The sequence below is a fragment of the Elgaria multicarinata genome, chromosome 10 (genome assembly GCF_023053635.1).
Source record: "Elgaria multicarinata webbii isolate HBS135686 ecotype San Diego chromosome 10, rElgMul1.1.pri, whole genome shotgun sequence".
Classification (NCBI taxonomy): domain Eukaryota; kingdom Metazoa; phylum Chordata; class Lepidosauria; order Squamata; family Anguidae; genus Elgaria; species Elgaria multicarinata.
In genome coordinates this window covers 82,434,467-82,449,844 of record NC_086180.1, presented here as the reverse complement: position 1 = coordinate 82,449,844, position 15,378 = coordinate 82,434,467, and positions in this window count along the sequence as shown.

The following is a 15,378-nucleotide window of genomic DNA, read 5'->3' as shown; positions in this document are numbered from 1 at the left end:
CATTCTGTTCCACCTTGTCCTCACCAAATCCAGTTCTTTCCCTGTCCCACTCACCAACACAGCACCCTCTTCACAGGACCAGGGCTAACTTCTCCCCCTTTTCTAACCACCTCTTAACTGCCCCCCCCCATCCTCTTCCTTCCCAACATCCCATTATTGTAGTACTGTTGTAGTACTTGCCACACCTGCAACTAATTTTTCTCTGGGCAATGGAGGGACCACGTTAGTCTCTCCCTGGGCTAGATGTTATTCCTAGGAAGCAGGGATCCTGACCGATGGCAGAAGCCAGGGGATGCACAAGGATCCACAAGACAGCAAAGTATATAGATGTGAAAATGTTTTTGACTGCTTCCCCCTGTATTTCTGAAATTCTGTTTTGATATTGTTTTAAACATCACTGAGACAAGTTTGGTTTTGCATTTAATGAACACACAGGCAGGATGATTGCTATAGTGTAATAGCCGCTTCGCCTTTGAGTGTTTTCACAGATGTCAGATGTAGCTCTTGAACTATTTGCCTGTGTATTCCATTGGCCTGCCGAAATCCAGTGCTGGGTCATTCCATGCTGTGAATTGATTATAGTCTCTCTGGCTCTGTGGTTTTTCCATTATGTACAATTTATAGGAGGTTGGGTTTGTTAGATGTGGGTATCATTGTGTTTGGAATGTTGGATCGTAATCTCATCCAGAAAGAAATTAAATGTCTTGTTTAGTTATTTTTAGATCGTTGTACAAATGGCCTTTTGAAATTCCCCACCCTATTTGAGAGCAGAGAAATTGGGGCGGGAGAGGGAATATTTCACTGAATTTCCCCAGGGGTAGGAGAAATTCTCCAACAATTTCTCACATGTGGGGCTCACTATTAGCAAGGTTTGCAGCTCAACAATTTTTTTTCCAATGAGGCCACACACACACACCAAAAATGTTGAAGAAAATATGCTTACTTCCTTCACCCAACCCATGAGAAAATCTCCTAAATTTCTACTCCCTCAAATTTCTTTTTGAAAGCAATTTCTTTCCTATCAAATTGAATGAGCATTGACTCAATGTGGAAGAAATATTCTGCACAGCACTAGTTATTTTACATCAGCTGGAGTTTAAATTGGAAGATCTTTGGGGGCCAAGGACCTTTTTTTTAAAAAAAAAATAACTCTGTGTAGCAACATAATTGATTGTGCTATAAAGTTAATATGTAATAGTAGAATATCAGCATTACCCGGACAAAATCTCTTCCAATATGTGGTCCCACATAGGGATGTCGTGGGAGTCTGAGAGCAGGTTGGAGTCTGGCAGGACTTTTCCCTACTCATTCTCCTGGTGTCCAGTCTGTGGACCACTGTGCTTACTGGACCCTGTTCACCAAGCCACTACACAGTCCGAGATGGTGGCTCTGTGAGGGAATAGTGCCCCCCCATCCCCTCACCGAGCCCCCATTTTGCAATGTTGCATAAATGTCCTCTTCACAACAACCATTTATGCAATATTACATTTACAAAAACAAAACACCCGAGCCACCTCCCCCCGCCCCCACATACAAAATGGCAGCTTGCTGAGGAATGAACAGCTGAGGAAGCTGTCAGGTTTTCTGGTCCCTCAGACAAGCACACATTCTGGCAAACTGATACGGGATTCTCAAATTAGTCAGTCTTCAATGCAGGAAGTCTCATGGCAAAAGCTTAATGGTTACACACTTCAGAATCCATATAACTGATGGTCAGCAGCTGTAGGCTCTAAGAAATTCCAGAATGGTCAAAAGCTAATCACTACTACGATGATGAGATCCCGATCAACATGGTTTCCCCATTGCCATTATCACAGTTCTGGGTCAATCCATACACAGGTTCAAAACCTAGAAAAGGGAGGCGAATCATTCCTGACAAAAGCCTTCCTTTTAAAAGAATAATTATAAGGAGTTTTCTCCTCCTTTGTATCATTTTAAGCACCATCAGACAAGTGTGCAATTGCATGCTCATTACTCCCCACTCATGGATGTTCATGGATCCTTTGATGATGATGATGATGATGATGATGTCCACCTCCTATGCATCTCCCGCCTTCTTTCCATCACAAAATATTCCCCTTTAAATCTGTTTTTTTTTAAATGAAATGTGCCACCATATCCTGCTGTGTGCAAGAAAAGTGGCACAATAAAATCAGCCACTTAATGGGCTATGTGATCATAGTTTACGTCCTCTTTCTTCTCCTGTATGAAGAAAGAAGAAGTATTGTGGGACAGAAGCGGGGGGAGGAAGTGATGGTAAGGAAATGGGATTTTCCCTCATCTCATGACACTCTTTATCTCTCGTTGTTCACTGCTCTGGAATCTGTTTAGATTTAGAACAGTATACAAATGTTGAAAATAAATAAACCGTCCTTTAGGGCATTGGCTTTCATACTTTGCAGGCTGCCCATCTTCAACTCTGCCCTGCAATATGGGGTCCTCTTTTTAAATGTTGTATCGGTTATGTTCTACACACACACACACACACACACACACACATTTTTATCTCTCTTTTCATCTTTCTCTTCATCTTTCTCTAATTTATTTCATCCTCCTCCTAGAAGGAATGGTGGAGAAACTAGGTTCAAATTCTCACTTAGCCATGAAGTTCATTGGATGATCATAAATCAATTTCTATCTCTCAGGCTTTAGCTAGACCTAAGGTTTATCCTGGGATTGTCCCGGGGTCGCCCCTGCCTGCTCCAGGGATCCCCTGTGTGTCATTTACATGAACAGGGATGACCCCGGGACGATCCTGGGATAAACCTTAGGTCTAGCTAAGGCCTCAGTCTACTCTACCCCACAGAGTTGCTCTGAGGATAAAATAGTTAGTAGAACTATGTATGTTTCCCTGAGTTACCAGGAGGAAAGGCAAAGTATAATACTTAAGACCAAGGCATCTAAATAAAGTCATCAGACTTTTAGGTTACATACTTATTTTGTAGTTCTCAGGCTTGTCAGCATGGAAAGTTCTCTGGACACATACCTGATTAGCAGTGCGATTTGGGTGTTGTTATATGGATATCCTGTGTTTCTGCACTTTGTTTCCCAAGAATAGGCAGAATAAGTTTTATAAAGCTACAACTGCACACCATTTAGGTACTATTTTCATTTTATCATAAATGGAACAGCAGTAGAAACAGAATGTGCCAATTAGCTGAAAATGGATTGACAGTCAAGACATTTCCATTTATACTAATTGAATTAAAGAGCACAATTATGCAGCCTGACTTTGTATATGAAATTAAGCAACAAAATGCCGTGCATCCTTTGCATTAGTTTTGTTGCTCTCAGTATACACCAAGCTACACTGCAATGAGAAAAAGTGATCCTATCTTTGTCCATGCAAGATACTTGCTGTTATCAGCCTGAGATGTATCATCCACCAATGAGCTGTATCAGTTTCATAGAAGCAACTTGTTTCAGGTAGTTTATCTCTACCTATAAAGTGGAAAGTATGTATGTGTGACATATGTTTACCCCTCCCAGATGAGTTAGAAACTTGAAATTTGGCACACTGATAGGTCTGGCTGCACAATGTACAAGGAAAAAAAAACTAAAAATGCAGAATTTGGGGTTTTAACTACTTTTAAAGAATTTAATAACAACCAAGCCTTATGCCTAGAACTCTCAGCATGGGAGGTCAGACTTACTGGCCTTTGGCGGCCTTTGTGAGTGCATAGCTTGGTTGCTGCTGAGTATCTTTCACAACCCCAACTCCTAAGGTCCTTAGCAGTCAACCCAATTCGAAATAAAAGGAAACAATCCACATAAATGAGCTGCATTCATTTGCGGTGCTTCCTCCCACCTCCCGTGTGTGGTTTTAAAAGCATTACTAGATACAACAGCGTGACTTTGAGAGGCCAAACTCTGAACATGCTCAAAGGCACACCGTCCTGATATTGCTGTGTTCTCAGAATCTGGGGGAAGTGTGCATGCAGCCTTCAGTACAGGCTCCTGAAGAAGCACTTGGTGCATGAGAAGCATGGGCCAAGGCAGTCCCAGCAGTGCTTGGCTGGAACTGGGTGCATCCACAGCCACTGACATTCCCTCCTCAGTGGTACTCCTCCCCGATGCTCTATTGTCTCAGAGGATGCAGGCATGCTGGGTTGTGTAGCACTGGCATGTAAAGTGGCTGATTTTAAATAAAGCAAGGTTTAGAAAACCAGGTCACTATGTGCAAACCAGGTCACTATCTCTCAATTCTAACTCAGCTCCAGCTTTCCAGACCTCTTACTAACTGTCTTTGTTCTCCTTCTACCTGACTTTCTCCAACTGCCACTCACCCCAGCCACCATTCCATTCTAGCCTCAGCTATCAGTCACTCCTCCATTCACTCTTCTGTTTCCATGTGATAGTCAGGCTTTTACATAAAAAATCATAAATGTATTCAGTACTTCCTGCATCAGACTTGGAATGTTGTAGTTTAGTTATGACAGAAAAAAAAGTAGCATAAAAAAAATCTTATCAAGTTAAAAGGCCTTGACACTGGAAAGCCATTAATGCAGTCACTAGGCAAAAAAGGAAAAAGAAATCCATAAGCAGGGTGTCCCAACTAAGAAGGCCCACTCTCCAGTTGGTTTCCACCACCCCTCAGATGGTGTTCAAAGATTAGCATGTTATTCAGGTACTTGGGCTTATGCCTACAACTCCCAGCATTCATTTGGTGGGACTTATTGGGCTTTGGCGGCCCTCATCTGGAAGTGGCATGCCATCTTGGACCTGAAGGGAGAGCGCCTGGGGCTGGCTGCCTCGGTCATTAGGCACCATCATAAGCAGGAGGAAAGGAGGGCACAGCTCCAGGCCCATTACCAATGGCAATGACCGAGCTAACTGTTAGTTGGTCATCCATCCAGCTCCCTCATGGCCTACCTATGAGCACCAATTGCACAGTGCAGTGCAGACTGGCTTGGCCAGACTTAACCTCGTGAGTCTCAGTGGCAGGACTCCCATTGGGCAAGCCAGGCAATGTGGCAAAAGGCATGCCAGGGGTTGTACTTTTCATTTTCTGTGGGGACAAGGAAAGTCATGGTGGCGGCTCCATGTTGAGAGAAAGAGAGAGAAAAGAAACAAATGTAATTCGTTTTGAAGTTACTTCACAGGCCTAGCATCACCCTACTTTGCAGGGTTGTTGTGAGGGTGAGAGGGGGAAAAAAGAAACAAATATAATTGGATTAAAAGTTAAGTCACAGGCCTAGTACCAGCCTACTACTTTTAGATGATTACCTTGCAGACATATATCTTAGGGGTGGCCGAGAAATGCCGGGTATATCAGCTAGTTGGGGATAAGAGAGATCAAAGCAGGAACTAGGTGTCTGAAAGGTACAGCAAGACTTTTAAAAGTGTTGGCCCTTATGTACTGGGTAAGAGGCATTTGTGCTTGTTTTCTTCCTCTAAAATATTTTCTCTTCTAGATTTATTTTTATACTTCTGTTATAAAGCTGAATGCACATACAATTCCAGGTAAATAACTTTGAATAATAAACCTTTTCTACTTTAAAAGTACACTCCCAGGGATGTTAATTATATGTTCTATAGAATGTACAACATCTTTTTTAAATCAAATTATCGAAAGACTTTTTCAGATACTTTCAGACACTTTCATCTGATGTCAACAAAGCTATATTATTTATTATTATTATTATTATTATTTATTTATATAGCACCATCAATGTACATGGTGTTATACAGAGTAAAACAGTAAATAGCAAGACCCTGCCGCATAGGCTTACAATCTAATAAAATCATAGTAAAACAATAAGGAGGGGAAGAGAATGCAAACAGGCACAGGGTAGGGTAAGCAGGCACAGGGTAGGGTAAAATTAACAGTATAAAGTCTGCACAACATCAAGTTGTGCAACTGTTGCCATTCAATTACTTCAGTCCATAGACATAGGCAATAACTCTCCATTTATTTATTTATTGTCTTAAGCAAGCCCTTATAGGTTTTCATATGTCTCCACACTTTTCTTAATTGTCTTAATGTAACTGAATCTTCCGTCTGCTCTTTTTAATTCCAGTTTCAATTATATTTTGGACTAAGTCCTCCATTTCTGTACATGTCTACGGTGAAGTCACCCCCTTCAATTTAATGGTGTGCACTCCCAGGTAAGTAGGTACAACATTGCAGTTTAAATCACCTTGGATAGCATCTAATGCTGCACTACCACTAATGAAAATGTCATTGTGTTAACATCAGGTATCTCCAACACAACACCAATAGTGCATTGCTGGCACAATGGGTTTTGGCCTCTTCAGCTCCTAGCCATGCAAACACTCACAGACAGTTAATTGCAATAGAGGAGTCAATTAAGCATGCCAAGAGTGAAGCAACGTGTTTATTGAAGGAGTTTCCAGAGATAAGTAAGGGTCTAGCCAAGATCAAGCACATGGGATACCAGGCAAGTATAATCAGAATCCAGAGACAGCATCAAGCAGAAGTCCAAGATCAAAAATATGGAAGTCCAAACATGAATTAAGGTCAGGATGCAAGAAGCTGGAGCTCAGAACCAGTGTTGTTTTCAGCAAAGTCCAGACAGAAAATGCAGTTATATTCCCTGTTCTCCTGAGCCCCACCTGGCTCAGCTACTGTATATTACAGTCCTTGCTCCTGAGGAATTCTTCCTTGGAGTCATGAGCCCTACTGATCCACCCCATCACCTTGGAGCCTGATAAGGCCTGGTGCCTGAAGACCAGTGCTGGAAGCGGTGCTTGGTGGAGAGAGAGAGAGAGAGAGAGAGAGAGAGAGAGAGAGAGAGAGAGAGGATGATCTTAACATTTTGAGGGTATGTAGGGATTAAAGGAAGACTAGCAATCTTTACATGTTTGTGAGAGGAGACCTAGGCCTATATCCCGGGATCATCCCTGGATCATCCCTGTGCATCCAAATGACACACAGGGGATCCCGGGAGCAGGCAGGGACGACCCCTCCATTTGCCTGGGATAATCCTTAGGTCTAGCTAAGGCTGCCACAATCAAGAAGTATGGCTGCCAACTGGACTTTGTAGGTATCCCATGTGGAATGGAAACTTATTCATCCTGGTAGGGAGTGTGGAGAGAGAGAGAGAGAGAGAGAGAGAGAGAGAGAGAGAGAGAGAGATTTCTAAGCTGAGTCCACTCACCCCACTTCCATTGCACCCATCCCACCTTACCCCACTAGGAGCACTGCTGATCTATAGATTTTCATGGATAGAATATCATCCTTGCTCCCCACCCCCACTCCAATCATTCCCTTTGATTGATTTATTTATTTTTCCTTTTGGGGGCAGTGGTCATGTTTGCACAATGAAGGGAGCACTAAAAAAGAAGAAGAAAAGAAGCAAAATCCACAAGTAAAGGAAATTGATTTTTAAAATGTGTATGTAATTGGAAAGGGATGCAAACAACACTATGATCGGTAAGAGCACATTTTCAGTTTATTAATAGTCCACGAGCAGTCACATTCCGAAATGAATAAATGTTTAAGACAGCAGGAACAAAAATAATTATCTATTTCCATAATCAAAGAACCAGTGCTAAAACATTGGAGCAATGTTGAGGCATAGTTAGAATTAGCACCTTCTTTGCAACATAACAATGCAGGAAGTACAGGTTGAACACATTTAAGAGCAGGGCTCCTGCAGCTTTAACTGTTGTGATGAAGAGGGAATTTCACCAGGTGCTGCAAGCATACAAATGACACCTGCTGAAACTCACTTTTCTATACAACTGTTAAAGATACAGAAGCCTTGTCCTCCTTTTCATATGGTCACCCTAGCATACACATTCTTCACATTTCAAACAAAATGTGTTTCCTTTCTTCGACTTTACATATGTTAAAAAACATGGAAACAGTGAGGACCTAAAATATACCCCTTTACATTTTTCAGCCATTTCTTCAGTACCATTTACTCTAATTATAGTGTGTGTGTGTGTGTGTGTGTGTGTGTGTGTTCCTCATAGTCTATTCCTGTCTTCTGCAATATAATGATTGTTTTATTCCAGACAAGGCTGTTGAAAGCTTTTTCCTGGTTCAATAAAAGGTATATAAATGCCTTTCCCAATTTCTGCTTTTCTCTCTATCAATATTAACTTTGCAAGGATGGCTCTCTCAATTCCCTTTTTTTTATATATATAAAAACCAAATTCATTTTCACTTGTCATTTAATTTTGTTCCAGTCCTCTGAATTATCTTTGTTGGGATTTTTTATTTGTTTTGTTTTGGAAACATGGTGTTAATAAATGTGTAGTCCTGTTCTATTTACATTCATCTGTATTTGCCTTTTGGGGGAATAGATTCTGACTAAAATCAAATGGTATGTTACTGTTCTTACATCTCTTTGATGTTATCTATTACTGCTGATTTTTTGCCCTATTTCTAATGCTCTGCTAAATTCCAACCTAAATATTCACAGTTGTCTTCTAGTATTTTCCACCACTTCATCTCTTTCCGCTATGTTATACCCTTTTCCTGAGAATAACTCTCAAACAGCGTAATTCAATGCATGTCTACTCAGAAGTAAGAACCATACAGTGGGTCTTTCTCCAAGCTAGGTAAGTATACATATATAGGATTAGAGCATAAACATATTCCCATGTTTGTGAAATGTGTTAATCTTCTTTCAGCAGTGTTCTATATTCACTTCTAATTAGGGAAGAATAGATTAGTCTATTTCTGGTCCATATAGCTTCACATGTGTTCATTCATAGGTCTGGTCTCTCCCATTTTATCACTAATCTGCAATTTTCTTTTTTAAAAAAAAATCCACACCATTTTTATTTAAATAGATATTTTTGAACATATTTTCTCACAGATATAGAAGACTATTTTTCTCTCTCCATGTATGCATTTCTAGACATCATGACATTTTAGATGCTAGATTTTTAGATGGTAGTTGTTTTGAGCAGAGAAATGCATCACAAAATTTGGAGAAGTGAGATGTCCAAAGGTTAAGTGTATTCTGCTCTGGTCATTAGTCCAGACCAAAGGAAACCCTTAAATATCCCTACTTCTAATAGCTCTACTTGTTCTCCTCTGACCACATATATTTGTTATAATTTCATAGGCCTTATCTGCCTGTCCTAATATTGATTAATCCTTTCATGGTACTACATTTAAGCCATACTTCCTAGGCTTCCCTTACTTTCCTTATAATTAATTGCCTATAGTTGTCCTGCCATGCTCAGCTTCCAAGTGTTTCACCTTTGTTACTCAGATCAATTATTTCCTCTCCTACCAATATGTAAGAGGGGATTGCCCCCATTCTGTCTTTTTATTATTCTACAGCACCATTCTGACCTAAACTTAATTCTGGGTTCTAAACATAACTTTGAGGTTGGAAATGCCTTAGTTTGCCAGAGCTTTCAGTTTCTTCAATTCATTTGCATCTTTTCCCCACTGCCACGGACAAAACAAATGCAGACTCAGGCCTTAGCTAGACCTAAGGTTTATCCCGGGATCATCCTGGGGTCATCCCTGCCTGCTCCTGGGATCCCCTGTGTGTCATTTACATGAACAGGGATGACCCTGGGACGATCCCGGGATAAACCGTAGGTCTAGTTAAGGCCACAGATTCCTCAGAATAGAAAACTCATATCCAAAACAATGGGGAGAACATTTTGTCTGGTGCAGCTGTCATTGGACCACAGCTCGCAGTGTCCTTGACCATTGGTCATGCTGGCTAGGACTTATGTGAGGGAGTCCAGTAATAGCTGGAGATGCACAGCTACTTCATCCCAGGTCTAGTGTAATCTCCAGCCCAGTGGCTAGCTAGTTTCTGCTCTACCCATTCATCTAAGAGATCATTTCATAGAGGATTCCAACACTAAGATTGGATTCCTCAAGCATCCCAAAGTATAGTGGTTTAAAGCTAAATGACAAAGCATTAGGGGGTTTCAGGCTTGAGTACAGTTAATATGCTCCAGGCAAAAAGTTTGTATATGTAATCAAAATAAGATGCATGTTCAAGGGGATAAAACACACAAAAAAACATTTTGAAATCAAAAAGAACAATCAACTCTAAACACTGCCCTCATCAAAGGCAGCCTTGAGGTGTTAAGAGTCCCCTAATGTGGCAGGATTGCTTCCTAGTGGGTGTTCTTCTTGGCTGTTTTCACAGTGCAAAACATCTTTGCTTGAAGATACTCATCAGATGTCCCAAGCTTGGATGCAGTATCCTACCTGAAGCAAGAAAAAGGCAGGACCCATCTTTCACAGACAAAGCCTGTGCACATGGTTTTTACATGCATAGATTCTTTCATAACGTATACTGAATGTGCACAGGAGGTGGGACTAAGGACAGCAGGCATAATCTCACTCTTCTGTTTATGCACATGTGTTGTAATGTGTGAAGAATCCTTCTGAGAACACATTTCTTCACATACATCAGCACACTTATAGCAATAAGTACAGTATTTGCAGTGACCACAGGGTAAACTGTTTGAAGAGAGTGGTTTGATCCTAGGAATCATAATTAAATTAGGAGTGTTCAGGCAAACACCTCTCACACACTGAGGAGATAACAGAGTAGCACCTGTATTACAGGGACAGCTAATCACTGAGCTCATCTACACCAAGCAGGATATTCTACTATGAAAGTGGTATATAAAAGGCAGGAGCCACATAACTGCTTTATAGCGGTATTGAAGTGCACTGACTATTATTATTATTATTATTATTATTAATAATAATAATAATTAATTACATTTATATACTGCCCCATAGCCGAAGCTCTCTGGGAGGTTTACAGAAGTTAAAAACAGTGAACATATATAAATTTAAAACCATAAAAAGCATAAAATACAAACAAAACAGACAGAAAAGCTGTTGGGGCCCATTGACACCATATACCGCTTTCATACCACTTTCATAGTGTTAATCCTGCTTGGTGTAGATGTGTCATGGGCCCCAACATTACCACAATAAAGCAGTAGTGTAGATCCTGCAGTGCACTTCAATACCGCTATAGAGCAGTAGTGTGGCTCCTGCCTTTAATATATCAGTTTCATACCGCTTTCGTAATGGAACGTCCTGCTTGGTTTAGATGAGCACACTGTGTTTTGCTAATGAAATTCAAATTAATTTTGGAAGGGTACTGGTAGTCAATGCCCCTTCTTGCGGGAGGTTTATGTGCAAAGAAACAACATCCAAAGTTGCATTCAGTTAATTTGTAAAATCCACCAAGCCTGTAATATAAGAATCAAACATCATTTCAGGCAGTCTTTGTATGTCACATCAGTAGCAAGAAATCAGCCTAATTACTGATTAATCCCACATAGACATCACAATATTGAAATGCCCACCATTTTGTACACACTGGGTTCATTGTTTAGGTCCATCCCAATCACCATCCTTCATTTTCACTGGGCATTAATTGCATGGGAACAATCTGGGCAATTGATCCCCCACATGAAGTAACATTTCTTCCAACATCGTGATAGTAGAGTGGGCCAGCTTCCATACTGCTGTTGTAACATATGTAGGACAACTAAGATCAAGAACAGGGAGCCAAGAAGTCATAATGAAATCACATCTGAGTATAGCCAAGTTCTACATCTAGGAAAAAGAAACCAAATGAACAGTCACAAGATGGGGGATACTTGGCTCAGCAGTACTACAAATGGGAAGCATCCTGGAATTGTGGTAGATCACAAGCTGAATATGAGCCAACAGTGTGATGTGGCTGCAAAGAAAGCAAATGCTATTTTGGGCTGCATTAATAGAAGTATAGCTTCCAAATCGCGTGAGGTACTGGTTCCCCTCTATTCAGCCCTGGTTAGGCCCCATCTTGAGTATTGCATCTAGTTCTGGGCACCACACTTCAAGAAGTATGCAGACAAGCTGGAGCATGTTCAGAGGAGGGCAATGAAGATGATCAAGGGTCTGGAAACAAAGCCCTCTGAGGAGAGACTGAAAGAACTGGGCATGTTTAGCCTGGAGAAGAGAAGATTGAGGGGAGACATGATAGCACTCTTCAAATACTTAAAAGGTTGTCACACAGAGGAGGGCCATTATCTCCTCTCAATCCTCCCAGAGTGCAGGAAACGGAATAATGGGCTCAAGTTACAGGGAGCCAGATTCCGGCTGGACATCAGGAAAAACTTCCTGACTGTTAGAGCAGTACGATAATGGAACCAGTTACCAAGGGAGGTTGTGGGCTCTCCCAAACTAGAGGCCTTCAAGAGGCAGCTGCACAGCCAGGTATGCTTTAAGGTGGATTCATGCATTGAGCAGGGGGTTGGACTAGATGGCCTTATAAGCCCCTTCCAACTCCACTATTCTATGATTCTATATTCTTCTCTATGGAAGAGACCCACATTTTTTTTGTGTGTTGCACTCATTTTGGGAGTGAAATCTGTAGATGTGCTGGGGAAGCAGGAATCCTTTCATGCTGCCACCATCCGTACAACAAAATGTGCACACTGCTAATTTTGCCAAGTGGGAGGGATTGTACAAATTGTGGCTGCAGTTGGCCACATCACGTATTAAACTGCAGGTCTGCTGGCACACCTGCACAAGCCTTCACTGTTCTCCACTTTGCTTATGATGTGTGGGGGTGGGGGGGTTGTGTGTTTCATTAGGTGAGTGTATCATCCAGAGCCACAGTTACTGAAAATTTGCTAGCCAATATGGACAGGGTGAAAATAAGCAAATTAGAGCAAGCTAAAGGTAAAAATCTAAGGATTTTCTTATCAACTCTGCTGTATAGTAAACATAAATCAGAAGGACTCTAGCAAAATATAATCAAGATTCTTCTTTTCTTTCCCTTTCTCTCCCTCTCTTTCTCTTTTTAAATGCTGATTGGGATTTGAATCATAATTTTAAAATATTGGCCTTGAAAAAGGTTAAGGGTAGGGTTTTTTTTTCCATTTCTGTATACTTGACGACAGATTGAATGTCTCATCAACTTTATTATTATTATTATTGTTGTTGTTGTTGTTGTTGTTACAATTAATGTTCTGCTTCACCCAGAAAGAATTCTCGGTAGAGCACAGGAAATTTTCAAGGGGTTTCAGGAATACATGCCACATCCAAGTTTGTCACAACTCAAATTGATTTTTTTTCTTTTCTTTTAAAAACCTTTAAGATTTATAGAAAACCCCGCAGAAACAGGAAACATTGTTGTTCCTATAGCTGTATAATATGTTTGGATGAAAATGCTTTTCAAAATCACAGGGCACTCTAATTGCATGTACAGTCCAATTCCTAGTCGGTTTAGGCTGGCTGGTGCACGCTGGGAGTTGTAGGACTTTTCTCTCTCTAACCATGCATAAGAATGTGCCTATAATTGAGTTCTGTTCTATGTGATGTGCCAGAGAAGAGTTTTGATGTCTGGCATTCCCTGGGTCACAAATCCCAATAAAGGCTCCACCATCCCAACAGTGCTGGCATTCTGACATTGCCTTGAGCAACCAAGGAGACAACCCGGTGGCATTTGCCATTTTTACAAACTTCTAAGTAGGGATGAAAGGGAAATCTGTTCAGTTCTCATTTTTAAAATGTTGCAATTTTGAACTGCTGTGCCAGGGATGGGCAGCTTGTGGACCTCAACATTTGCTATGGTGGGAATTTCAGGCTAAATCCCCCGGAGGACCACAAGTTGCTCAACCCTGCCCTATGTGAAATGAAACTCAGCAAACCTTCAAAATTTGCACTTCTATGAATTTTGTAATGGAGTTCTCCAAACCAAAAATGCATATCATTTAAAAAATGCAGTATATTAGGAAAACTGCTTGTAAAAATGTGTGTATTGGGAAAATACATCCATCATGAGACATGTGTTCATGCTTTTGAATTTCCATGCAAGTTTAAAAAAAAAAATCACGAAGTTCAGGAGGAACTGAATTTAAGACTGAAGAAATTCTCAAAGTTTGAGATGAGCTTAGCTGAAGAGAGGAAAAATGAAAAATTGAGCGAAATTGAAATTGTCATTTTCATCCACCCCTACTTCCACTTATGCTTTTGCAAAAAAAAGAGGAAATGCATCAGCAAAAATAAAAATGACAAAAAGAGGACACAGATTTGCATAAAATTTCCATATTATAATTTTGTATGTTTAGATGCAAATTACCATAATTTCAATAGAAATTCAATACAGCTCACCATAGCGGACAAGGCTGTGTTCAGGTGAGCTGTATACCTGTTCAGTCTAATGTCTAGGTGCTGTTGATGGGAAAGTCCAAGGGCCCAGATCTCCCTCTTTATCTTTAAACTGGACTTGGAGCAGACAAACTTTCAAAAAGAGAACAGGCCTTTCTAAAGTAGGAGACATGGCTGCCCTATTTCCAAGTTCAAATGGTCAATAGAGGGTGACTTGCTCCTAGAACCAACATGAGGTCCTAGAACCAACATGAGGACTTACTCATTTTGTACATTTTCATAGATCTCAGCCCTGGTGGGATCATGAGTGCACTTTTCCTAATTTTTGTTCATTTTGAGATAAGTGAACTCATTATTTTTTTCATTTCTACTTCCATTTTATTTTAATTATTCCCTATGAATCACAGGAATTCTAACTAGGGCAAATAGCTGTTGGACTCTGTATTCTTCCTTCTCAAGAACAACTGATACTGGCCCCATTCAGAAGACACCTTAACCTTGACTTTAACCATGGTGGTTAAGCCAGAAAGCTGGGCTGTGTTCAGAAGACACCTTAAACCATTGCTTTAACCATACTGAATAAAGCAAAAAGCCTTATTCACTGTGATTAAAGCCATGGTTTAAGGTGTCTTCTGAATTTGCCCTATGTTATTTCAATTTACATCTCACATTTCTCCTTCCAACTTGCTATGAACATTTTTGCATTGTTGCAATCTCTCATTCATTTCCAGTGCCCTAGATTGCAGTTACCTTTGCTCTTTCTTTCTTTCTTTCTTTCTTTCTTTCTTTCTTTCTTTCTTTCTTTCTTTCTTTCTTCTTCCATGAAATTTCACTAAAGCATCAGGTTTTTTTTTTTTCCCCTTCTACATATTAAGGGTGTTCAAAACTAGGGATGTGCTCTGCTCCGATTAGAATCGGAGAATCAGAAGCGAATTGGCCTGCTCTGCCTTGCCCAGAGGTGGAGTAGAAGCGAACCGCGGACCCTTAGAAGCAAGGCAAAGAGAAGCACCCATAGGAGGAGCGCTTCTCTTTCTGCGGAGCGTTCCGATCGCCATTTTGAAAAATTTAGCCCATAGGATTGCATTGCGAAAAAGAAAAGGGGATAACTGTGTTGTTTTTTAAGCTATCTTTCTGAAACTTCTTGTGGTTAGAGAGTCGTGGCTGGGGGTCATTTTGAGCCTACACTCAGCTCTCTGCGTGGTGTGGTTCGCTGGCTAGAATTTTTTAAAAAAAACGGTTAAGAAAACTGGGAGATTTACCTTTTTGAAGTGCTGAGGGGCAGAGTCAACTCCCGGTCATGA